Genomic DNA, 26,334 nt, shown 5'->3' on the forward strand with positions numbered 1-26,334 from the left:
TTCCCCAAAGAGGAGCAGGAGGCAGAGTTGTATTGACAGTGCAGCTTGACCTCAGCTTGATGGCCCCAATAAACTACAGGAGAGCTAACCTCAAAGACCTAAGGTGCCCCATGCTGGCCTGAGGGCCCCTGCGGATATGTTAGTGGTTTCCCTCTTAATGTCAACTATAGATCCCACTTGAATCTACATCCTTTCCAGGTGTGAAACCAAAGGCTCTTTCCAGGTCACGAATCATTTCTCTTGGAGGGCATCCAACTTTGTTCCTCAACGGTGTTTTTTTTTTTTAAGAACTTAACCTCTCATCTTTCAGAACAGTGCATCCACTTTTCTTGGTGTGTTGAGAGCTGCAGAGAGGAAGGGTCACCTTGAAGGAACACCATGGAGTTGTGTTGAACTGAAATTCTTCTTCACACAAAATGCAACCAGTTCTGTGACATTTGTTAACGTCCAAATAATGTTTTCTCCTAAATCTGTTCCGTACTATTGTAGCAGTAGGTTTGAGAAAAAACACAGGAGAAACAATTAAGATGAACTCACACTGAGATCACCTAACGCCTGACACCTAACAATGCCTCACACGCTTTTCTATTTCCAGCAGCGCTTCATACTTAAAATCTTTCTTACTTGGTTGTTGTGTTTTCTTTCTGGTATCCTGATCATAAGTATAACGGAAGCATTGCAAAAGCTCAACTTCTAAAAGAAGGGAACAAAAGCAGCAGATTCTATTGGCTCATTGGCTTCTGAAGTATTTGTGGTGCATGCTTTTAAAAATATTTTCATAAGAGAAAGATTGAGAACGAGAAAAAAAAGTGAAAGAAAGATATTAAGTAAAGGTGAGTTTACTCTAGAGCCCTGAGATATGAAATACAAAGAAGTAAATAGTACTCTATGAACTTCAAAAACCTGGCGTGCTGCATGTACTATTTCCTTTAGAACTGTTATTGAAAGAAACAAAATAGGGTGTTTTAACATATAACTCGTGTTACATACTTGGAGATCAAAGGAGGTAGTTTTGAAACTCCAATCATTTCATCATATTGGCCTACCAGTGAGGCAATGTTGCTCACATTTCTGTTAGACAAATTTCTGTTAGCCAAATATTCAACATCAGTTTGAATATTTAGACTATGTTTTCTTTTTCTTGTAATAAATACTGACAAACATTAGGAGAATATGTAAAATTTATGGTTCTGTAAATTAGCTCATTAACCAAAGATGTGGTTGGAAAGATCATTTTGTGATTATTGGCACAGCAACTACAGCTTGACAACTAGGGCTTCTTTTGATAAAGTCTTCTCAAACAATGGAGCAAAGAAATGACAATACCACTCAGGCAATTTGTTTCCTTCTGTCTCTGTGGCAAACTACAAAAATCCTGGCTTTTCACTGGGAAGAGAATGTAGTGATACCAATTATTACGTAATTATGGGTTTCAAAATCTCCTTAACGTTTAGCCACGGTTAGGAAAGGAAGGAGGAGACACACATCCCGTGTTTTGTTCTTATTATCAGCTTAAATAAGTCAGGCAGATTTTTCCTGTTATTTTAATATTTATCAGCATATGACAAAGAGGTGTGTTTAAATAGAAACTTTAAAGGGGAATGAAAAATAAGTGGCTCAGAACAAACAGAATTGAGAACTGGAGTGCTGCTTAAAAAGTAAGATCAGGTTTTTATTTGTCAGTGCTGACGTTGAATTCATGTATTTCAATTGAAATCTAAGATAAAAGGTACAAGAAATCTACAATAATTTAAACAGATTTAGCAACAACCCAGTTTACTCAGAAAGCCTGACTTAGATATCTCTACTCTTGTATAGGAGCAATTCAGAAGAAGAGAGAGAAAGAGAGAGAAACACCAAATCTTAAAATGCTTTTTTTTTTTGAATATATAAAGGAGAAAAAATGCAATTTATTTTAAAAGCTAATAGTCAGAACCCATGGTAAATTGGTACATTTACTTTTGTAAATTGATTAACAGAAATATTAAATAGATAAATCAAAGGAAAACTCTCCGTCTGAAATACCCTTCTTCGGCCAGCGTGGTGGCTCATGCCTGTAATTTGAACACTTTGGGAGGCCAAGGTGGGCGGATCACAAGGTCAGTAGTTCAAGACCAGCCTGACCAACATGGTGAAACCCCATCTTTACTAAAACTACAAAAATTGCCAGGCGTGGTGGGACGTGCCTGCAGTCCCAGCTACTCTGGTGGCTGAGACAGGAGAATCTCTTGAACTTGGAGGCAGAGGTTGCAGTGAGCCGAGATCATGCCATTGCACCCCACCCCAGGTGACAGAGCAAGACTCCGTCTCAAAAAAAACACACACACACCAGAAATACCCTTCTTCTCACTATCCAACCAAGGTTCTTATCAGCTCTCATGGCTCAATGCAAATGTCCTTTGCAAAGACATCTTATTTTTTCTTAAGTTGTCATAATTGCTCCTTATTTAAATTAAGGAGCAATTAAAGTTGCTATGGCAACAATTTAATTCTCTTAAACAATTTAATTTAATTCAAGGCTTCTTGTATGTCTCTCCCATTGGAGATAAAGCTCTTGAAGACAGGGACTACGGCTTATCTATCTTTTTATCACTCGTCGTGCTTTTGTGTAATTATTTTCACATAGTAAGAACACAGTAAGTGTTGAATTGACCAGGAGAAATACTAAAATTTAGGGACTTTATGTGAAGAAAAATACATATAAAATAAAATTTTAATAATAAGCCAATATTTTTATCTCTATTGCTGTGAAAAGTATTCAAATTGTGTTTTTTCTCTATGAAAAATTAGTTATTGCACTGAAGTTAATAGAGGTTTGAGACACACTCTATAACTGCTTATGTATGTTAGTGTGTTCATATAGGTTTTGAACAAAAAGAGTGAAATCTAAGAAGCTGGCATTTAGCACTTCGAATAAGAAAGCCAGAGTAGAGCAATGGAGAATTTTAAGCCCAGAAGGAACGAGGAAGTCATATGCTCCCAGGTTGAGGAGAAAGACACAGTAAATCCTCCTGGGGGTGTCGAAAGTGCCAATGTTATAGTTTAATGAGCATCTGAATTTGTTTCACATTTTGCCTTTCACAAGCATAAATTTCACGCTCTCCCTACATGGTGCTCAAGGATTGAAACAGAAAGGAAAAAATAGAAGAAGAAAGAAAACTCCAAAACAAGGGAGGAACTTGAATTCTGTCACCTGTACATATTCACAACAGAAAATTGAAGTAATTCTCAGGATTTCAGGTCCCAAAACGATTTGCAACAGGAAAATGGGGTGCATGCATACACACATGTGTGTGATAATTGTCCCCCTTTTGCCATGCCATCCTATCCTTTGCTCTTCAATAGTAATCATACATATGTCATGACAGTCAGAATTTACTGAAAAGATAAATTATCAAGTGTCAACTGTCTTTACAGAATGATTTTTTTTGCTTTATAGAGGGACTGGAGAAGTATCCTTTTAATTACTAGCACATCTGAGTCATACAAATGTGTCTTAATGTAAAATAATATGTATCATGTATACAATATTTTAGCAGCCAACTTGATACATAAGGTGGGGTGCTTTCTACTAAATTTCTTTTTCTAAAATTTATCAGTAAATTTACTGAGCAGGAACATTATCACTGGAAACAGGTCAGATGTTATGAAAAACAACACAGAAGTCTATGGGTCACTGGAAATGACAGCGAACCATAGCAACAAAATGACTAGGGAATCACTTTGAGGACTTCAAGCCAGATTGCTGCAGATACTAACGATATCAAAGCCTGGATATCCATAGCCTTGATTTATGGTGGTTTTCAACACCAGCCAATTAGAATGCATTTCAAGAAAAGACCGTGTTCGGAGAAATCTGATGAGACAGTATAGAGCTTTCCAGTAAAGCCTGAAATAGGTTGGCCTATGTGAGAAACAGGCTTAATTAAGGTTTTTCCAGTGCTCACGGAATGCATTTCTTTTAATATGTGTCTAGGCCATTCTGGGGAGGAATTGGCTTTTTACCAGTTGATAAAACAGAAGAAGAGGCTTTCTCTTTGGAAACATATTTCTCCATATGGGTTCTGCCCATAACTTTACTTGATTATGACTATCCTTCCAGAGGTTCATGTGAGTGTACCAGATGCAGGGTCTCTTCAAGTAGTGGACAAGAGGGTCAGTGAGTTATCTTCGATTTTAAGGAATTCAGAAAGTCATGACATTGATTCCATTCTCATTTTTTGCCAGAGCTTTCAGGACCTGTGATGAGACAGGGTCTATGTGTGCATGGGTAACGGGCTCTCTGAGAACCACAACAATAGCCTGAGAGCAGTGCTGCATCAGATGACTGGAAATGAGGCCCAGCATAAGCAGAACCTTTGCTTGGTTTCTACATTAAGCAAGAACTGTCAGGCAAGATTACAACACTTATGGACAAATAGGAATAAAATCAATCTTGTGACCAAAAGCTGTGACCAGTCATGATAAAGGAAGGATTGGAGGGAATTATAAGAAAAAAGAAAAAGGAAAGAAAAGAAAGGAAAGGAAAAAGAAAAAGTCAGAAGTATCAAACGATGTTTTCTTCCTTATTCTGAATTATGAGTGCTGAAATATTGCAATAATTGCCTTAATTACTCACCTTTAGTGTTTAGACAGCCTGCATAGAAAATGATAGCACAAATGCACCAGAAAAGCCCCAGTTATTTTGAGAATAATTTCCAAATGATTGTTTTGTAATAATTGTTTTTGTCTAAAATAGCCCTCTTGTGAAAGTTTACCCCAGAGCATCAACATTGAGCTGTTTATATTGATTTGCAGTTATTTCATACGTATGTAAAATTAAGTATTGGTAGTCATAAAAACGTTAATACCTCAGCTAAAGTGCAAACGTTAAAATGTTTCCCTTAAGCAGGTATTGTCAAATATAACATACTGCTTGTTATGGTTATTTCACTAGTTCAAAATTAATTTGCAAATTTAGCATAAGTATTTCTTCTCTTTGAATGAAACTGATGAGACCTGCATCTAAGTTCTCACTAGCTGCCTGAACAGTGGAGTCCGTTCCGTGTTGACTCCACTTCACGTTTTTGTACTGCTGAGAAACACCATCCACCCACCCTCCCCTTGAAAGTTGGAATCATGCATGTTAGTAAGTATTTCAGTTATGCTATTGACGTCAATGGAGTCATTAAATAGATTGCTGGCCCTCCCAGAGGCAAATCGCTGCCAGGGACCTAGATACAGACACGTTTTTTACAAAGACAACCATCAGGTTTTGCTATAGCAGTAAGCCAGAGAAAGGAAAAAGTTTATACTGTAGCAGACCTATCTCCAAACACAGTTTCTTTCTTTCTTTTGCATTTTAATTCCGGCCTTTCTCTTTGGTTACAGTAGGCTGGAGCAGATACCCAGATATTGTTGCCTGAATGTTTTGTGTGCAAAAGCATCTCCTGTAATTGAGACCGTGAAGGGAAGTACCCCACTTTCAAAAATGAGTCTCACCTTTTGCTCTACACAGCCCAGTTGACTTGGTTGCATAAATTATCTAGGCAAATCACTATTGTCTGCCAGTAAGGTTGTGTTTGATATATATAGTTCCCTGAATAAACAGTCTCCTCCAAACACACACACTTTTGTCCTTTCTGCCATCTCTGCGTGGCATGTAGCTGCATCCCCTCATCTATGAATCAACCTTTATGCAGCTAGCACTGTGCTGTAGCATTGGGGATCTGCAGCAAAGGGTGGAGGAGGAGGCTGGGAAGAAAGCTTCACTTCTCTCAGCTCAGCTGCCTCATCCACAGCGCTCCCACAGGAGGCTGTCCACGTGCCTGTGTCCTCCCAAACCCTAGCTGCTGCCTGCCTGCAACCTGGTCCTGCAGCTCCCAGGCGTGGCAGGCAGAACCCTTTAGGAAACATCTGCCTCTTTCTGGGCATTCTTGACAGCTCTATTTACCTGCACAGCCCCAGGAGTCAGAGCCAGAGATTCGCCTCACACATCTGGACTCTTCCACCTCCAGGATTGAAGTTAGGGAGACATCTGGAGCAGACAAATTTCTTCAAATCTGATTGTCAGAAATTATCCCCTTGGTTTTAGAACCTATTTCCCCCCTCAGTCCTGTTCCTTAATTCCCTGGACACCCCCAAACCCCATTACTTACCGATAAGTTTGTATATAAATGCCAGACACCTGACTACCTCTGGTAACCCCTTTTGGTTCATCTGGAGACCCAAATTCATTCCCCTACGCAACTGTCCTTTTTCCTGTTTTCCTGACTTTGAGTAGCATCTTCATCATCCACCCTTTTATCTCCCTCTTCACCTACCACAGTCAACTCCTTTAGTCTTTTTCTCTAATCTTTCTTTTTCCTTTTCTCCCCTACTTCCTCTGCCTTTGTTTATTGTTCCATCATCCTGTACTTAAAGTATTATGGTGGTCCTCCAACTTGTTATTATTGTCCTCATTCTTTCCCCACTCTAAACCAGCTTCCATTCTGGTATTAGAATTCTTTTTTTGGGGGGCGTAGGGGGAGCGGGGGATGGAGTCTTACTCTGTTGCCAGGCTGGAGTGCAATGGCATGATCTCGGCTCACTGCAACCTCAGCCTCCCTGCAACCTCAGCCTCCTGGGTTCAAGCGAATTTCCTGCCTCAGCCTCCCATGTAGCTGGGACTACAGGCACCCGCCACCATGCCCACCCAGCTAATTTTTTGTATTTTTAGTACAGTCAGCGTTTCACCATGTTGGCCAAGATGGTCTCAATCTCTTGACCTTGTGATCTGCCCACCTCAACCTTCCAAAGTAGAACTATTCTTATAAACCCCAGTTATGGTTATATTATTTTCTTTTTTAGCTACACTTTGCCTTCAAGATAAGACCTAAATGTCTCGCCAGGCATGCAAAAGTCTTTAGAATTTTGCTCTCCCTCTTTGTCATCATTTCCCACTTTACGCTGCCACCCCCATGCACAACTGATGGCTGAAGTGCACTGAGTATATGTCCCTGAAATACACCAGGATCTTCTTGCTTTCCTGCTTTCATATATGCTGTTTCTTCTACCTGGTTGCCTTTTCCCCAAAATATCATTTACATATTCAGCTCAGGGATTTTTTCTCATATTGTCACTGTGAACAAATTCTATACATCATCTGATTCTTGGATTCAGGATTAAAATAAATATATAGTCTCAATTCAGGGCCTGGCCCCTGATATATACTATACGCATAGGAAACACTACTTCCTTTACCCATTTCCATCTGGAAAGTGCCTTTTAATCCTTCATCTTCTTAATATACCTCCTGCAATTCACCCAAAATTACTGTTAATTATTATCTCAAAATCTCTGTTATTATACTTATCATACTGTATTGTAATTATTTCATTTTTTCCCATTCTAAACTAAAAGCATCCCAAGTTCAAATACTAATAATCTTTTTCTATATCCTCAATTTATAGCATAAAGCCTGGAACATAGTAAATGCTCAATAAATATTTATGAAATGAACAAATAAGGATGAATAATGCCCATGCCTGAACCAAATAAGATTAGAAAGGAACTGAGACTCAAGTTCAGCTTTGTTCAGACTTTCTGAAATATCTGCTAGCTCTCAGGACATGTGCATAGTGCTGACATCCCTTGCTAATCTTGACAACATCTGACTTTCAAGGCACTTGAAGTGAACTCTTTGTTATCCATTACTTCAGGAAGAAGTGGCAGTGTTAAAAGAAATGGAAGAAAATTAAGCAACTAAATATGAATTTTTATCATATTATATTGTTCTCTTAGTGCCTGGCATTGTACTTGTCACAAAGTAGGCACTCAAGTAGCATATTGAATGGAATTGGTTTGAGAACTCAGTTCATCCTTCAGATAAGTTACTTCTCTGAGACTCACTTTTCTTTTCTGAAAAATGGGCATTTTTTTTTTTTTTTTTTTTTTTTGAGACACAGTTTCACTCTTGTTGCCTAGGCTAGAGTGCAATGGTACAATCTCAGCTCACTGCAACCTCTGCCTCCCAGGTTCAAGTGATGATCTCCTGCCTCAGCCTCCCAAGTAGCTGGGGTTACAGGTATATGTCACAACACCCAGCTAATTTTTAAAATATTTTTAGTAGAGACGGGGTTTCACCATGTGGGTCATGCTGGTCTTGAACTCCTGATCTCAGGTGATCCACCCTCCTCGGCCTCCCAAAGTGCTGGGATTACAGGCATGAGCCACCGTGCCTGGCCGAAAATGGGTATTTTAATATGCTATATGTTAAGATTGTTGTGAGGGCTAAACGAGAAAAACTTTATATAGTGATTAAAGGTGGAGACTCTGGAGTCAGACTGCCTCTTTCAAATTCCAGCTACACCACTTTGTGACCTTGGGACAAATTGCTTAACCTCTGTATGTCCTAATTGCCTCATCTCCAAAATTAGGATGAAAATTGTGTGTTTTGGTTGTAAGAATTCAATATGTTAACATGTATAAAACACGTAGAACGTCCCAGTGTTGGTATTGGTGTTATTAGCATTACGTAACATGCCTCAGATAATACCCAGCACATAGCAAGCTGCCAATATGTAGTAGCTAAGATCCTAGATCCCAGCCTTCTGGTATAAGGAGGGAACCACAACAGAAAGCCCTGTTGAGATCTTTCTAGAAGGTTCTGGTCTACTTTGCTTCCATAATAATACAATGTAAAGGGAATCATTTTTGAAGTTTAGACTTTTTTTCCTCCCAAGACCATAGAAATCTGGTTATATAGAAATAGTTTTAGAACTGAAGGTAGGGTTCTCCAGCTCATACACGGGAAAGCTGAGGAATCAGGAGGGAGAGTGGAGCTGATACCAAATATACAGGGACACCCCTAAATACAGCTTTTTCTCTTAAAAGCAGAGTGCAAAAGAGATTGTCAAATTATTCAGGATTTCTGGTAAACCAAATCTTAGTTAACTGAGAGCCCCGTCTTGCACAAACCTGAGAGGATGCCACTTTATAAGATAGCATAATTACAGCTTGTACAGCACATCAAAGTTGTATTGAAATACATCTTTCAGGGTTGGTACACACCTATTCAGGCATAGGTGTTACAACCCAGGAAGCTTAGCAGGGAGTAACAGTAGGAGCTGATGCAGAGCTTCCCTTTGCAGAGAGGACAAAACCTACTAGCAGAGTCCACAGGAAGGGAAGAGGATTGGCCCTTTTGGGAAAAACTTTACACCCTCTCCAATTACTGCTGAGAAGAAAAAAGCAACCTCATACACATTTTAACCCCTTCTCCTCTTTATTGAAAGGGAGGGAGATAAAAAAGGAGGTTGGGGCTAGCCTAGAGAAGAATGAATGTGAAAGTTGGCTAGGAGACAAGGAAGGAAGAGGACCACCAAAGTTCCCTTTTCTGCCTCCTGCTTCCCCAAGAGGGTATGATCCTGGGGGCACGGTGAATTCTGCTTGCTTGTTTCTGATCAACCCCGAGCCAGCACATTATGAAGTTGCCTCCAGAACTGTTCTCGGAAGCCAGGAGCATTTCAGGGAACAGTCTTTCACCCAAGAGGAGGGAAACAAAGCAGGGACTGTCCCCTTAAAATAGAGAACAGGCAACAGAACTCATTGGATCTTTTTCTTGGTTTATTGTCTTGACTTCCTCCCAGCCAGAGCTGTTGACAAGTACCAAAAGTCACCCCTTGGAGTTTTCTGTATTTTTCCTACCCCCTCTTTGGCTATGTCCACAGAGTAAGCTTATTTGAATCTTAGAGGCAGCCAGGTCAGATAATGCTATTTTCTCTCTGCCCCCCTCAGTTGTATTTGGGGCTTCAAATTTCTAGGGTCTAGTCTAGCTAGTACTGCTGGTCTAATAAACTAGATAATGTCTAAAGACCACATGTGCACCACTGATTTCAGCAAAGGTAAGAGGCTAGTGATTATTCCATTTCTGGTATGTGCCGGGCACAGTGCTAGCCCCTTTGAATATATCACCTCACCTAATTCTCCAAACTAAACTTCTTTGTATATATTATCGCCCCTATTTCACATATTTGATTCTTTGCATATATTATTGCCCCAATTTCACATATTTGGGAAAAGAAGGTTCAGGAAGTATATGGGGCTTACTCAAGACCACAAAGTTAGTGATAGAATCAGAACTGAAAGCTAGATCTGTATTTCTTGAAAACCCATGCTGTTTCCTCTACAGTCTTAACCACACTGTCTCTGCCTGCATCCCACTGTAAACCTTGGACGTTACAGCTTATCAAGAAGGGGATGGGGAAAATGTCATAGCAAGAAAGCAAAGTGACTGGACTACCAACAACCTTAATAATTATTACATACTAGAGGACTTTCTTTAATTTCTTTCTCATCTATCCATTTTATTGTAAGTGGTAAGCAAAGGTGTAAGTCTTGAGAGAAATACATCTCACATGTCCATTATTCATTCATTAATGTATTTAATAAACATGTGTTAAATTCATACTGTACACAAGGCACTGTGTTAGCCACTGAGGATGCTGTGATGAAGAGAATGCATTCAGAACCTTATCTCATAGATCTTATGGCCCAGGAAATAATGCATGAATAAATTCATGCTTATACACTTTATAATTGTAATGAAGGAAAGTACCAAATGCTATGATATTGGCTCACTTTTTCACCTGCAAAAATGGGAATAATACTAGTACTTACCATTAGGGCTGTGGTAATATCTAAATGCATTATTATACATAAAGCATTTAGAACACTGCCTGACACCCAGTATTATTTAGTGTTTAATTATTATGATCATTAGTTTTATCATTATTTATCATTATCTTCATTATAATTAGTCTAGTTGTTATTATTGTTATAATTCTGGGGACTAAAGTAGATTAGAAGATAGGAAAGAACTCTATAAATAAATGACTTTAAACTGGAGTTCTGAACACTGAGGAGCTGGGGCAGATCGAGGGGTGGTGGTCCCTGAGAGAGTAACCAACACCTCAGAGGTTCCACAGCCAGAGACCTGGGCAGTCTGAACAATAGTAAGGGACACAGCCAAAGAGACTGAGAAATGCCAGGTTAAGCATAACATTTGTAAGTCATGGTAGATGTGTAGATTTTACTGCAAATTCACTTGGGAGCCATTAAAAGATTTTGAGAAATGGATTGACATGATCTGACATGCATATTACTTATTTTATTTTATTTTGTGTTTGTTTATTTTTTCCTTTTGAGACAGAGTCTTGCTCTGTTGTCCAGGCTGGAGTGCAGTGGCACGATCTCAGCTCACCACAACCTCCACGTCCTGGGTTCAACCGATTCTCCTACCTCAGCCTCCCGAGTAGCTGGGACTACAGGCGTGTGCCGCCACGCCAGACTAATTTTTGTATTTTGAGTAGAGATGGGGTTTCACTTTGTTGGCCAGGCTGGTCTCCAACTCCTAACCTCGTGATCTGCGTGCCTCGGACTCCTAAAGTGCTGGGATTACAGGCATGAGCCCAGCCTGATATGCATTTTAAATACACAACTTCTCTTTGAGCCCCAAGTCTGGGTTACTGACATCTCCTACATGCTCCCAGTACCTGTATTTTCTCTGTCATAATACTCAGCTCCTGCCCCTTCCATGCACCTCCTGGTTAAGGAGACAGGCTCGGCAGCTAGATTGCCTGCACTTAGTTCTAGTTCAATACCTTTCTTTCTTTGTATGATTGTAGAGAAGTAATTCAACATCTCTGGGTCTTGATTTTCTTACATGTTTAGTGGGGATAATAATAGAACCTTCTGCATAGAATTGTTTTAAGAGCAAAATTAAGACACTTAGAACAGTGGGTGGCACACATAAAGCGCTAAATAAATATTAGTTGTTTTTAATATATTGTAACTGCCTATTTTCTTGACTGTTTATACACTAGACTGTATGCTTAGTTCCTGGCACAAGGCAAGTGCTCAAAAATATTTACTGAAAAAAGAATGAACAAGGAAAGAGAGGTAGTGCAATAAATTGTAACTAAAAGAAGATAAAGATTGCTGTCGTATTCATGGAAAAATGGGCTTTCTGGAAACTGGGGTATATTCTGATAAGGAGGAGCTTGCTTATGGGGCCAGAGAAACTGAATGAGTTTGCAGCTGCCCAGCTGCTACAGCTTTGGGGAACTTGAAATAACATCCGTGGGACAAAAATTTGTTTCAGAATCTGTGATGCCAATCTGGACTGCCATCTGCACAAAAAGAAAACTGGGCTCATGAAAGAGCTTTTTCATTCTCTTGGGCTATGTGACTATCTCTCTGGAAAGCAAACGCAAAGCTAAACCTCCGGAGTTCTCCATTTGCTGCCTTTGGAAGGACAGTCTCACCAAAAGAGCCAGTCATCCAACTAAGAACATAACACTATGACTTCCTTTTCATCCCTGCATTGCTAATAGGGTCTCAAAGGAACAAGGGCTCAGTTCTGTGAAGTAAACACACACCTTTAGTGTAGTGAATAGACACTGGAAGAAGCTTTTCACATATTTGTAAGCTGGGAAGTCTTTTAGGCATTGAGTAGCAACAGCTCCTTTATTGCTTCATGCAGCTGCACGGGGTACCTGCCCGGACAAACAATGAATCCTTCAGCTCTCTGAATGTTCCAGTTCTGTGCTCTGTGTGTGTGTGTGTGTGTGTATGTGTGTGTGTTTGTGTGTGTGGTGTGTGCATGCATACGTGCATGCGTGCTGGTTTGTTACTGTTACATCCCAGGGGAAAATAAGGGTTCTTTGCATGCTTTTTGTCAACACAATGGGTCTCTGTTCTCACTGACCTGGTTTTCCTTTATTCCTTCCCTCTCATCGCAAGTTTAGGCAGTCTGGCTTTCTTCATCCACAGAGCACTCCAAGGCCTTCCCCTGATTTACCCCTCTCTGCATGCTCTTCACACTTCCAAACCATTTTCCATATAGGGCTCTTAAATCTAATTTAAATACTTCCCTCTAGAAAGCTTCCTACGATGAGTACTGCCTAATTGCTCCCTCCTGTACATCTCCTATGTTGCTTTCTAAAAGCATCATAGCTCTTTATGTCATGGGCATAAGTTCTTCCTTCATTATCTGTCAGGTATGTGTGTACTCCTTAAGCTAAAATTTTATATTATGGCATCTCACTGAGCCAAGGGGAAGGAGGAGTACTTGTGTGAATAAGACCTAGACTCTGATTGTGAATTTAAACCATCTGGAAACAAGAAATAAGATACATTACTTGTGGCCAGAAGTTCAAGACCAGCCTGGCCAACATAGTGAAATCCTGACTCTACTAAAAATACAAAAAATTAGCCAGGTGTGATGGCTTGCTCATGTAATCCCAGCTACTTGGGAGGCTAAGGCAAGAGAATCGCTTGAACCCGGGAGGCGGAGATTGCAGTGAGCCAGGATTGCGCCACTGCACTCCAGAGTGAGACTCTGTCTCAAAAAAAAAAAAAAAGAAAAAAGAAAAAGGTAAAATACGTGAAGATAAGGACTGTGTCAGTCATGATCCTCTACAGAAACAGAATCAACAGTAGGAAGATATTCACTTTAAGAATTTGGCTCACGCAAGTATAGTGATTGACAAGCTTGAAATCTATAGAGCAGACAGTAAATTCAGGCAGTAATTAATGCTGCAGTCTTGAGGCAGAATATGTTCTTTTCCAGGAAGCCTCAGTTTCTGCTCACAACTGACTGCACAAGGCCCACCAACATCATTGGGGGTAATCTCCTTTACTTTAAATCTATTGATTGTAGATGTTAACCACATCTACAAAATATCTTTCACAGACAACACCTAGATCAATATTGATTAAATAACTGGGTACGATAGAGTAGCCAAGTCGGCACATACAACTCATTATCAAGGACCCATCAACCAACAACCCCAAACACCTGTCTTTGGAATTAGGCTGGAATTATGCCCAGCTCTTCTGCAAATAAGATGTATAAAATACAGGACAATAAAAATTTTTGTATTATTTCTGATTGAGTCTTCACTTCAAAACAAACTAAAATAATCATTCATAGTAGCTCACAGAATTGTTTTGAAAGCCAAATGATAGTTCAAAAGACCGGAAGCGCAAAGTATTGCTACTTTGAACGCCTTAACAGTGCGCAAGTAGTAGCGGTACACCTGTTAAATATTGGTGGCCACGCAAACACATCACCATTCTCTCTACTGAGCAGGCATGAGAGAAGAGAAAATCTTGGGCTTTTGCTTTACATGAATGCCAATCAATTTGTGCCTAGTATCTGGAATACACAACTGATTATCTTAAACTCAATGGAGAGAAATATCTTTAAAAGAAGTTAATTTGGACCAGAAATTTTTAAGGGAGGTAGGAGTGAGGTGGAAGCATTCTTTATGTATGTTTCCACAGAGTTGAGTATGAAACTTTATTCCCTATAAAAACAAATTAGAAATTTGAATATCAGTCCAATTTGCCAGGTTATCCTTGAGACACCCTTCCTTCTCACACCTGGATATTAAAACTTATCTCCATTTCCCTGTGAGTCTTGTATTCCTGTCAGTAAGAATGTCTCCAGCCTCTTTGCAGAGCACATTGGCACAAGGCCCCCTTCTGAAGCCACAGTACCGAAGTTCTGATTGCACCTCCGTATTCCTGTGTTTCCAGTAAGTCTTTTAAAGGCATTTGACTCCGCCTCTGGTCCTGAATATTTTAGGCCTATTGAGTTTAGAATCTAGAGAAAATAGCAGATTAAATGTAGCTCAGGAACAAGAGGGTGTTATCCAGAGAAAGCTGAAAGTGACTGGCGCAGCAGATGTAAACATCGTCACCAGGACGTACATAGCTTTAACTCAGGTACCCGCACAGGCATCAGAGGCAGCATGGCACAGATAGTTCACAGGCCTGGGTGTCTATGTTTATGGACTGGCCTTCCAAGTGCAGTTTCCTCCTCACTCTTATTTATCTTCTAATAAAGAATTGCTCCCAGCAAATTACTAAACTAAACCTACTGTTGATACTTTTACTCGAGTCATAAAAACACATAACTCTACTTCCTGCTTCTGCAGAAGTGGAACATGCTTCTGCAATTCCCTTTTCTAAATTTGTTGATGGGTTACTTATTGCCCCACTCCTCAAGTGTCTGTGGAGGGGATTCTGTCTAATCTTTAACAGGGAACAGTTTTGGGGAAATAGTCCCTTTTCTCCCTTCTGTGCTGCCAAAGCAGAGGGCAAAGACAAGTAACAGTGAGTGGGAATTATAGGAGAGGTTTTTGCCTCAGTGAGCCTTTTAACCCATTAGAGATCTGGAAGAAAATGGAGTGGGTTTCTGGGGGAAGTGATTTGTTCTTCATTCCCTTGCTGGAAGATCACTTGCCTGGACATATGTAGGAAGTGTAATATGGGTTTTCCTCATTCGGAGGAAGGGTGGATTCAATCACTTTTGAGATTTTTCTGGTGTTAGGAGCATATATGGTGGAACTGTGGTTTGGTAAGTCAGTTTCAGTTATACACTGCCCCCAAAGTATTTTGCTTGTTTTCAAAGGCCTGTCCATAAAGCATTTGTTTCAAATACAAGGCATGGGGGAGGAGGTGTTATCATAATATCAAACCCCTGCTAAGTATCAGATTTTTTATTAGGTACTCTGCAAAGGAGATCTTTTTTTATCCTCAACAACCTTCTGTTAAGTCAATATTATTATCCCATTTTTTTAACCAATGAAACTATGCCTCAATGAATGTAACGAGTAGTATAAAGACACTCACTCAGCTTGTAATTGACAGACCTAGGATCTGAACCATAAAGACACTCAGCTAGTAAGTGGTAGAGTTAGGATGTGAACACTGACTTGTTTGGCTCAGAAGCCTGTATACTTGGCATGAGCTCTCTGTGCTGTCCAGTAAGTAAAGGTGCATGTGATGCCCACACAGGTACCTGTGTTGAAGGTACGTACACCCTTGAGATGATGTTTACATCTGTGGTTCCAATCACTCTCAGCTGTCTCTGAACAATAACCACTTGTTCTTCAGCAACATTTAATCTGTATTTTTCCTCCAGATTCTATAACTAGAGAGAATTTAGGAGAAAATATTTTTCAAGCTTTAGTTTTCCCTCATGGGAACAACTGAGTCAATAGGGAGGGGGCAGTGTCTTCCTCTCTTCTAGGAATAAGTCTCCTTCCCTGAAAGACTTTTGGGTTTTAGGTAGGCCATCCTGGCAGGGAAAGGAAGCAGGGGAGAATTTTTAGAATGTAGCAGAGCTGTGGGAGACATATCTCCAGTGCATTACTCACTGCTTAAAAGACACCCCCAGCCTCTGACATCACAAGGAGAGAGAATAAGATTTCAGATCTGTAGTGAAACTGAGGTGTGTCTTGCTTGAACACAAGGAGGCAGCCATCCAACTCTAGGCTGGCTCTGGAAAGTCCCATTTTGAATAATTTGCTTCTTATGATGCTTTGTTCAGCTTCCCTACCTTAAGTGAAACTGTGTGACTTAAATGAGAGAGCACTGAGCTGAAACTCAGGAAACCTAAATTTCAGTACTGGCACCAACCAGATGTGTAACCAGAAGTAAATCCTTTAACCTTTCTAGACTCAGTCACCTTCAGTTTAAATTATTTTGAGTCTTTGAGTCTTAGAATCCAATCTTACTTCAGATTTCTAAAATGGCTCCTGGCCCAAAAATAGTGGTATGTGGGTGTTGACATGGATAATTCTTTGTCAGGGAGGAAACAGCCCCTCGGTAAGAATCTGGAATTCAAGCCTAGGTCTCTTTGGTCTAACTCCAAAACCTAGGCTTCTTTCACTTCTCCCACCCTGACAAGAGGCCATACTATTGTTTCATAACAAAGCGTATCTGTATTACTTTTATAATTCCTGTTAGCCTTGTCATTGGCACAGTTCATTAGCAAACATGCATTGAGTGCTTATGAGTGCTGAGAAAACAAAAAGGAAGGGGACATGGTACCTGACCTAAACTTAAAAGCATTTTCATAAGGAGATTCTGGAGCCACGCTGCCTGGATTTAGATCCCAGTTCTACTACTTTTTAGACTGATTACTTCTTAAACTTTCTGCATACCTTAGTTGCTTCATCTTCATTTTCTTCATCTTTAAAATCTTCCTCTTAGAGTTGCTTTAAGGGTTAAATTTGTTACTTCATGTAAAACATTTAAAATAGTGCCAATCATAGAGGAATGACAAAATACATAATTGCCGTTATTGTTACTATTATATATATGTATATATGTATGTCAGTCCCCTTGTGTCAAGAGTCTTGGAAGGTTGCAACTGGGTCTTGTTCGCTGGCACTTAATAAATGTTTGTTGGGTCCAATTATTCAACTCATATTTACAACTTTTCTACTATGCACAAAGCCCTCTGATGGATGCTTGGTAGAATCCAGAATTTTTACAACTTACTTTTTAAAAAATCATCATGTCTTAGAGCTTACATAAGTATAATTTGGAAATTTCTTTCTCTTTCAATATTTTCCCCTCTTTCTTTTTCTGTGGCCCTTGTATAGAACGCATTAAGGAACTAAGAGGAAGATATCCCACACATATGCTTTCTAACTTAATCATATGAGCCATCCTGGAGGAGGTAGAGTTAACAACACACCAAAAAGAAGATTCTCCTCTTTCTTAAATGATAAATGTCTTTTAGAACTCTGATGTCAGACAAGAGAGTGCTGCTTGTCTGTGGCATGGGTTTTCTGTGTCAGAGAGAGAGAGAGAGAGAGATTCATTCACTCACCTTCTCATTCACTCATTCATTCACCCTAAAAGCACCTGGCGAGTACTCACCACAACATGAATCAGGCATTGTGCCTGGATAATGCTGGATAATGGAGATACAGGAATGAATAAGACATGGTTTCCTCTTTGGGAGAGTTTACAGTCATGGGACAGACAAACACAAATTGATATATAATAGAGTGTAATAAGAATTTTTCAGAAGCATGAATAAAGTGCTCTGGACGGACACAGGAAGGCAGGTGGTTGGGAGCAGGATCCTCGCCTAAGTATAAATAACATTCTGTACTGAGCTGTACTTAGGAAATTTGTAAATTGGGTTTTATTAAATTTTAAAAATTAGTATTTCCCATAGCTGGGTCATTCATTATACAGCTAAGTTTTCAGCCATTTCAGCTCAAGTTAGCATATTCTTTGAGCACCTATTATAACCAAGTAGATTAGGAGACTGCATATTCATTCTGACCATGACTAAGACAGGGAAGGTATAGGATATATGATTTGAACTCTGCCTTAAAGAATAGATAATCTTTCGTAAGGCAAAGTGAGAAGTAGTTTTTAAGAGGGCAGACCATGCTCAAACAAATGGAGGCCAGCTAGGTACAGTGGTGCATGCCTGTAGTTCAATCTACTCAGGAGGCTGAGGCAGGAGGATTGCTTGAACCCAGGAGTTTGAAACTGTAGTGCACAAGATCATGGCTGTGAATAACCACTTCACTCCCACTGGGCAACAAAGCAAGACCCCATCTCAAAAAAATAAAGTATGTAATGAAAAAGTATAGGTTTAATTGCTTAGTTATTAGAATGAAAGTCATCCTGGGGAATTAGTGAAGGAAGGATAGGGCGTAGGGATATGGCAGGACATTAGACAGGAAAGATGGCTGGGCAAAGAATAAAGGGTTTTGCTTACCTACCAAGATTTTATTTTATGTGCAGCAAGGAGCCATTGATATTTGTTCAGCAGGGAGATTCATTATCAAAGCAGTGCTTCTTGGGATGTTTAATGTGGTTTTAGCTACAGTGACAGGAAGCAGATTCAGGCTTGGAATCAGAAAACATAAGAGATATTGATGAATTGGGATTAGTTGTGTGATCCTGAGCAAGTTCATAATCATTGCTGAGCTTTAGCCTCTTCATCTATATAGTAAGCAAGATGAAATTACGACAAGAGCAACAATCACAACAACAATGTTTATTGATCATTACTCTCTGAATAGCATTGTGCTAGGCCATTTCCTTGTAATGTTTAAGCCTCAAAACACCTCTGTGAGTTCTTAAAAAGGTAAACATAAATTTATCCATATGACCCACCAATTTCACTCTTAGATATCTACACAAGACAATTGAAGACATATCCACAAAGTCTTGAACACAAATGTTATTAGCAGCATTATTTATTTGTTTTTAATTTTTAATTTTTAAAAATATATTTAGGGGCTACAAGTGCAGGCTTCTTACGTGAATATATTTTATAGTGATGAAGTCTGGAGTTTTATTGCATCCATCACCCAACTAGTGAAGATTGTACCCATTAGGAAATTTTCAACTCTCACACCCCCTTACCCTTCCACCTTTTGTAGTCTCCAACAGCCATTATTTCACTCTATATGTCCATGTGTCCGTTGTTTAACTCCCACTTATAAAGGAAAATGTGCAGTATTTGACTTTCTGTTTCTGAGTTAATTCACTGAGGCTAATGACCTCCAGTTCCACTTATGTTGCTGTGAAAGATATGATTTCATTATTTTTATGGCTGAGTAGTGTTCCATGGCATATATATCTTAGCTGATCTTGACTTGGGCAGCAGTTGCCCAGATGGATTAGAGGAGTGAGAGGAACCAAGAAAAAGAGCTATACAATGCTGCAGGCAGGAAGTAACAAGAGCTTACCCAAAGCACTGTCAAGGGTAAAGAACTGAAGATGTTGACAATGAAGCCAAGCTAGGGTAATGCTCCTATTGTACCATATTTTAACTTCTCTAAACAATCATTTAGGATGCTTGATTCTATGAACAAGAGAAGACAAAGAATAGAGGTCTTCCTTTCCTTCAGCAAACAGCTGACACACTTTCCCATCATAAACTTTGTAATTCAGGATGTAAAACCAGATCCAACAACCAAACCCAGCTAGAAGGTTAAATAAATAAGTGCTAAATAAATAAACATGATTTTTCTTTTCCTTGGCCCATGAGTCTCCATAGAAGATGCCATGTGCTTCTGGTAATTGAAGTCTACTAGTCAATTTTCCTTTCTTTGTAAAATTGGGGGAATGGCCTACTCAGGGTTATAAACTGAAACTTTGAGGAGTTGGAACTTTTTGTATGTTTTGTTTTGTATTTTCTCATCTTGAGCCCTGTCATTAACAATAATTATGAATCACAGGTGAGGGAGTGCACCTCACATTTCATCTTTTATTTTGAAATGTTGTTAAAACTCAAAAGGCAGAAACATAGCCTGTGGCCTTGGCAGATGCAGGACTAAGTGATTTCATGGGGTTTTTCCTGCATTACTTTCTATGAGTGATATTTTGTGGTGCAGATGTGCCTGCCACATTGTGAAACATTATTATTAATAAATCCACATTCCCCGAAACAAACAAGACAGCATGGCAAACAGTGGTGTTTGCTCTGTATACATTTGGGTTGGTTTTTCATCATTTCCTAAGACCAAGGCCCTGCTGCTTCCCATCACATGGTGAAAAATGTGAGAATTCACAGTTTGCCTATTTTGGCAACATAAACATGGGAAAACTTGTGGTCACAGAGTCAGGACTCTTCATTCTGGAGGGCTTGGTAGCAAGTGGATGGGGTCGTGCGGGAGCTTCCTTAGGGAGGACAATACTGAATCTGGAAGTGCACAGGACTTAGTCCATGTAATAAAGAGACTATTCTGAACACCCTTTAGTATTCAGTCTTTCAGTCACTGTCCCCAAAGAGCCAAGAAAAACTAATGTATGCCCCCCATGGTAATTAAATATTCAAGCTTTAAGAAACTTGAATAAATCTTGAACGTAGCAACACTAACTGCCGGCTTTGGTAGCTGTTATAAGAATTCAGCCAGTCACAACTCATTCAAAATGCCCTTATTGGACACTGACTTTGTGTGTAGCAGGGTTCTAAATTATAGTCCCAGTCCTCAGAGGGATTACAGTGAATGCAGGTGGGGATGATATTTAAATGTGACACATTTACATATTAACTGACAATTAAAGTGAATGGTGGTGGTTTTCTTCTCAGTGAAGACTTTCAGAGCTGTCCTGCCCCAACAACTGGCGAGTGGAGCCTCCATCTTCGAATCCAAACAATTCAATCTCACTCTGTTAGAGATAATAGAAAGGTCATGAGTTTTTGGCATCAGAAACTCGTAAGTCTTAATCACACATTTCCTGTCTATTAGGTGGATTGTAAACTCCCTGAGGACAAAGTCTGTTTAAACACTGCGTATCTCAGAACCCAGCACAGTGCCCAACATTTAGTAGGCACTCCACAAATATTTGATGTTGAACACATAAAATTAACTGTAATCCTAACAAAGTTAACCTCTGAGTCCAGCGTTCCTCTTGGTGAAACAGGAGGAATCACACCTGCTTCACAGGATCTGAGAGGTTGACTGGAATGGAGGGTGAGGAGGAAAACTCCAGACCTTCCTTGCCTGGGCCCAAATTCTGGTCTGGCAATCATTAGCTCTGTGATTTTGAGCAAATAAGTTGTCTTTGCCTCTGTTTCCCACACCACCAAATAAGGATAATAATATCGCCTACATTTCAGGCTGGGCACAGTGGCTCATGCATTTTGGGAGGCCGAGGTGGAAGGATTTCTTGAGGCCAGGAGTTTGAGAGCAGCCTGAGCAACATAGCAAGACCTTTTATCTACAAAACAAAAACTTTTAAAAAGTAGCTGAGCATGGTGGTGTGTACCTGTAAGTCCTAGCTACTTGGTAGGCTGAGGCAGGAGGATGACTTGAGTCCAGGAGTTGGAGGCGGCAGTGAGCTATGATTGTGCCACTGCACTCCAGCCTGGGTGACAGAGTAAGACCCTGTCTCTAAAAAAACAAAGCAAAACAAAACAAAAAACTGTTTTAGGCCATTCTTGTGTTGCCATAAAGAAATACCAATGATTAGGTAATTAATAAAGAAAAGAGGTTTCATTGCCTCACAGTTCTGCATGGTGGCCTACAGGAATCATAATCATGACATCTGCTTGGCTTCTGGGGAGACCTGAGGAAACTTACAATCATGGCAGAAGGTGAAGGGGAAGCAGGCATGACACACAGCCAGAGCAGGGGCGAGGTGACACACTTTTAAATAGCCAGATCTTAGGAGAAATCACTCACTACTACAAACACAACACCAAGGGAACAGTGCTAAACCATTCATGAGAAAACACCCACATGATTCAGTCACTTTCAACCAGGCCCCACCTCCAACATTGAGGATTACATACCAACCTGAGAGCTAGGTGGAGGTGGGACATACAAACCATATCACAAAACTACTTTTTCGGTTTGCTATGATGATTAAATGAATACTTGTATAGTTCTTAGACTAGGGCCTGGTACATAGTATATTCTATGAAAATAGTTATAAAATGCCTCACATAGCCTGCTCCAAATGATGCTGAATAAATGTTAAAGAACATTATGTTTGACCCCCATTTCCTGAACTAGTGCCCGACTTACTATAAATGCACAGAATGGAATATAATTATTAATTGAGTGTTACTGATTTTCTGAAACTCAAGCTAGAAATATGGGCTTGTGGGCTAGAAATGTGGGGAAGAGTTTCATCAAGGACAAGGAACAAAATTTGGACCTTAGTGGAATTAAATGGCAGTGATAAGGAGTTCACAGATAAGGCATATAATCTGCAAAAGCTGGAGGAAAGAAGGATCAAGTCACAATCACAAGATGCTCCACCATCAACAGGACTTGGTGCCAGTTTCTGGGAGAATAATTTGTCATGATCCAGCTTTTTAAGTGAGTTTGACCAAAGCTCTGCTTTAGTTCTGTGGTTTCAACTGCACAGATTAATACTTTGATGGCTGCTTGTTTATTCACTTATTTATTGAGGAAATATTTATGTAAATCCTACCATGTGCCAGACATTTTGCTAGGCAGTGGTGAATAAAATAGAAATGGAAGCCTGGGCAACATAGCAATACCTGTGTCTACAAAACAATAAAAATAAAAATAAAATAGCCAGGCACAATGACACATGCCTGTGGTCTCAGCCTCTCAGGAGGCTGAGGCAGGAGGATCCCTTGAGCCCAGTAGTTAGAGGTTACAATGAGCCATGATGGTACCTCTGCATTCCAACCTGAGTGACAGAGCAAGACCTGTCTCAAGAAAGAAAAAAAGAAAAGAAATGGACTTCATCTCTTTTGGACCAGGAAGGAGAGACAGACTATAAACAGGAAAATAAATAGATTTTGATGAGAGCTTCAAAGGATATTAAAAGGATACGGTATTTCTCAGATGGAAAAATGGGAAAAGGTCTGTCCAAGGAGGTGATATTTCTATGGAACTCAGAAAGGCAAGAAGGAAAAAGGAGACTCTTCCAGGCTAGGAAACATAATATTCAAAGGTCTTGAGAAGGGTATATTTGAGAAAGAAGGCCAGTGTGGCTGGAACAGAGTGAACTGGGAGTGAGTAGTGAAAAATGGGGTTGGTATCATATAGACAGGGCCAGGTCTCACAGGATCTTGTAGGTGATGGTAGACAATTTGGATTATATTAAAGCAAATTGGGCAGCCACTGAAAAAAATGGAGAAGACAAAATGTTATATATATATATTATTTTTTAAAAAAGCTCACTCAGATTTCAATGTGTGTAATAAATTGGATTGGAAAGAGAGGATATGAGAGGAACATTGAAGAAGTCTGAGCAAGAGGTGATGTTTGCCTAATCAAGGATGGTAGCGGTAGGAAGTGAGGGCAGTGAACCGATGTGTAATATATTCTGTACGTGAAATAGATACGATGATGCTGATGAATTAAATGGGGAGGGACTGAAAGTAGAAATAGTAAGGGAGAGGAAAGATTCAAGAATGAAATCCAGGCTTCTGGCTTGAGCCACTGAGTGAGTATTAATGCCAATGACTAAGTTGAAAATGTTAAAAGAGGGAATGTTGAAAGGTGGATTGAGGAAAAAATCAGGAGTTTGGTTTCAGATGTCAATTTTCAGTGCTCTGATGTAGCCAAGAAGAGATGTCAACACAGCAGAGAAAAGATTAGGCTAGAGAGATAAGTTTTGAGAGTTGCACAGATCTACAGGGGGGTGAAGGGCAGTGGGACCCAGAAAGCAGGTTGAGGTGTTGGCCTTTGGTAACAGCAGGGACACCTGGTGAATGAAGAAGAAGGGAGGATATGGGTGTAACTGGAGGTGATAATCATCATCACCATAGCTAATATTTATTGAATTTACTGATAATGTACCAGGTAATGTTCTAAGTAAGTTTCATTTATTAACTCACTTAATCCTCATAGTAACCTTATGAGTAGATTTGTACATATACTGTTTCAAAACTGAGAGGGTTCTCATTCGATGGTCTACATTGTGGAAGGGGACTCAAGCAGGACATTTGAAGAGAGAAGCTAGGACACAGTGGGGATAGAAAGTATTCAGTGGAACTTCCAGGCAGGACTGAGAGTTCCTTTGAGATTTTAAGTTATGAATGTAAAGTGAATCTAACCCAAAATGCAAATGGATTTTCCACAGCATTCAGCAATCAGACTTCAGTGGCCTGACTTAATTGGTGCTTCATGTGGAATCAGGAATAATTTCCAATGCCAGGAGTAATAATCAAGTACACTATTATTCCCTACTAGTATCCTAGCACTTTATGTGCTTTCATGAAGCTGCTTTGGAGACTTGGCCACAAGAAGCCTTCCACCCACCAGGCTACCCCTCAATCCCTGCTCAGAAGCAGAAACCATGGCTCCATGAAAGAATAATATCTAGAGTGAACTACAGCCACTCATCAGGAGGATGAAGAAATTGATGACTGAGTTTAAGCCTCATTTCTAGAAGAGATCCAAACTGGATGCCCTGTCTTGTTCTACCTCACCGCCTTCCAGGTTCCTCTCAGTGGCCAGGGTACCTCCTCTACCTAAGAAATTACCATCAGCTCTCCCCACTGCCAAGAGCTCACACATGAAGAAGGGATGCAAAATCTTTACTTGACACAGAAAGCTTTAGGTTGACAACAAATAGCAATAGCTAACATTTACTGAGTACATCTCTTATATCAGGCTGTGGGCTAAGTGCTTTTATATGCAGTATTTCCCTTAATCTTTAAAACAAACCAGTGAGATAGGAATCTTTGTGATCTCATACTACAGATAAGAAAAGTGAGCTTTAAGGAGGTTAAATATTTTTTCGCAGACCAAGAAGCTAACAAGTAGAGCAGCCAAGAGTGGAATCCAGGCAGTCTGACTCTAGAAACTGGGCTCTTTTAACAAGTACAATATAATGGCAAATCAACTAACATCTCTGCTGGATCAAGCTGTTGTGTATATCCATTTGTTATCACAGGTTGTCAGCTTTCTATAGATGTTACTTAGGAAACATATGGATTTTATTTCTAACTATATTTAGACTGGCTTCTACTCTCCCGTGTTCTCAAAATGAGGGACTAACTCTGCGGGAATTATGGAATTAATAGATTTTATTATTTCTCTCTTTTGAGAGCAAACAGCCTGTTACAGAGTCATGTTTATGGTTTGTTGGGTTTTTGCAAGCCTGGTGACCTATGTTAAGAGAGTTTCCCCTGAAGTCAAATGTGCTGACACATGTGACAGCATAAGCTGCACTCCATGGGCTCCAAGTACTGGCAATAATGACCTGACTTTTTTTCCCACCATGTAATTATGAATTAAGATTTGACTTTTAACACGAATTCCCAGATAATTGAGGTCAATATGAAAATTTTAGTTTCAATATCTGAGTATCTTAATTGTGTAGGTTATTTGTGGGTATACTGATAATAAGCTCTTTATGTTGACCTTCTTTTAGGTGGTTGTAGCCTGTGAGTGGGTTTTTTCATAAATGAGGGATATATGCATTCCCACGGAGCCATTCACACATTCTGCACATAATTAGAGCCAAATGGTACTCATTAGGATTGAACATGAGATATTAATTTCCTTGAGGGCTTGGGGAATCTGTATTTTTAAATAAAACCCCAGGTGATTCTTGTATAAACCAAAGTTTAAGAAACATTGAATAGATGTGCTTTAATCGTTTGATTTATTTTCTCTTCTTTTCTTATTAAGGATAAAAAAAATTAAATGACCTTTAACAGGCTTGACTATCACTACAGTAGTAATAAAAGCCAATAGCTGGTGAATGTTTATCTTTGCTGAATATTGTTTTATGTATCTATTTCATATGTAACACATTCTTAGGCAGAGATTATCATTAGCCCCATTTTGAAGATAAAAAACAATGAGATGGAGAGAGTCTAAGTAACCCAAGATCACATAGCTACTAAGTGGCAAAGCGAGGGTTTAGAATTATACTTTTGCCTTTGAAGGCCAACTAATTATCTGGAGACAGATAACGATGGATATAAATCACAGCTTTACTACTTACCAGTTTGAAAGATGAGTTTATAATACTGACTTTGCGTGGTTATTGTAAAAATGACAGAATAATGCATATAAAGCACCAAATACATGCCTGCCAAGT

General features: G+C 39.7%; 1 protein-coding gene across 3 annotated transcripts in view; it reads left to right on the forward strand.

Moving 5' to 3' along the window:
- PDE4B (phosphodiesterase 4B) overlaps positions 1-26,334 on the forward strand; it is a 575,666-nt gene that overhangs the window by 465,948 nt on the left and 83,384 nt on the right. The gene's annotated exons all lie outside the window — the stretch shown is intronic.

The sequence above is a fragment of the Papio anubis genome, chromosome 1 (genome assembly GCF_008728515.1).
Source record: "Papio anubis isolate 15944 chromosome 1, Panubis1.0, whole genome shotgun sequence".
Lineage (NCBI taxonomy): Eukaryota > Metazoa > Chordata > Mammalia > Primates > Cercopithecidae > Papio > Papio anubis.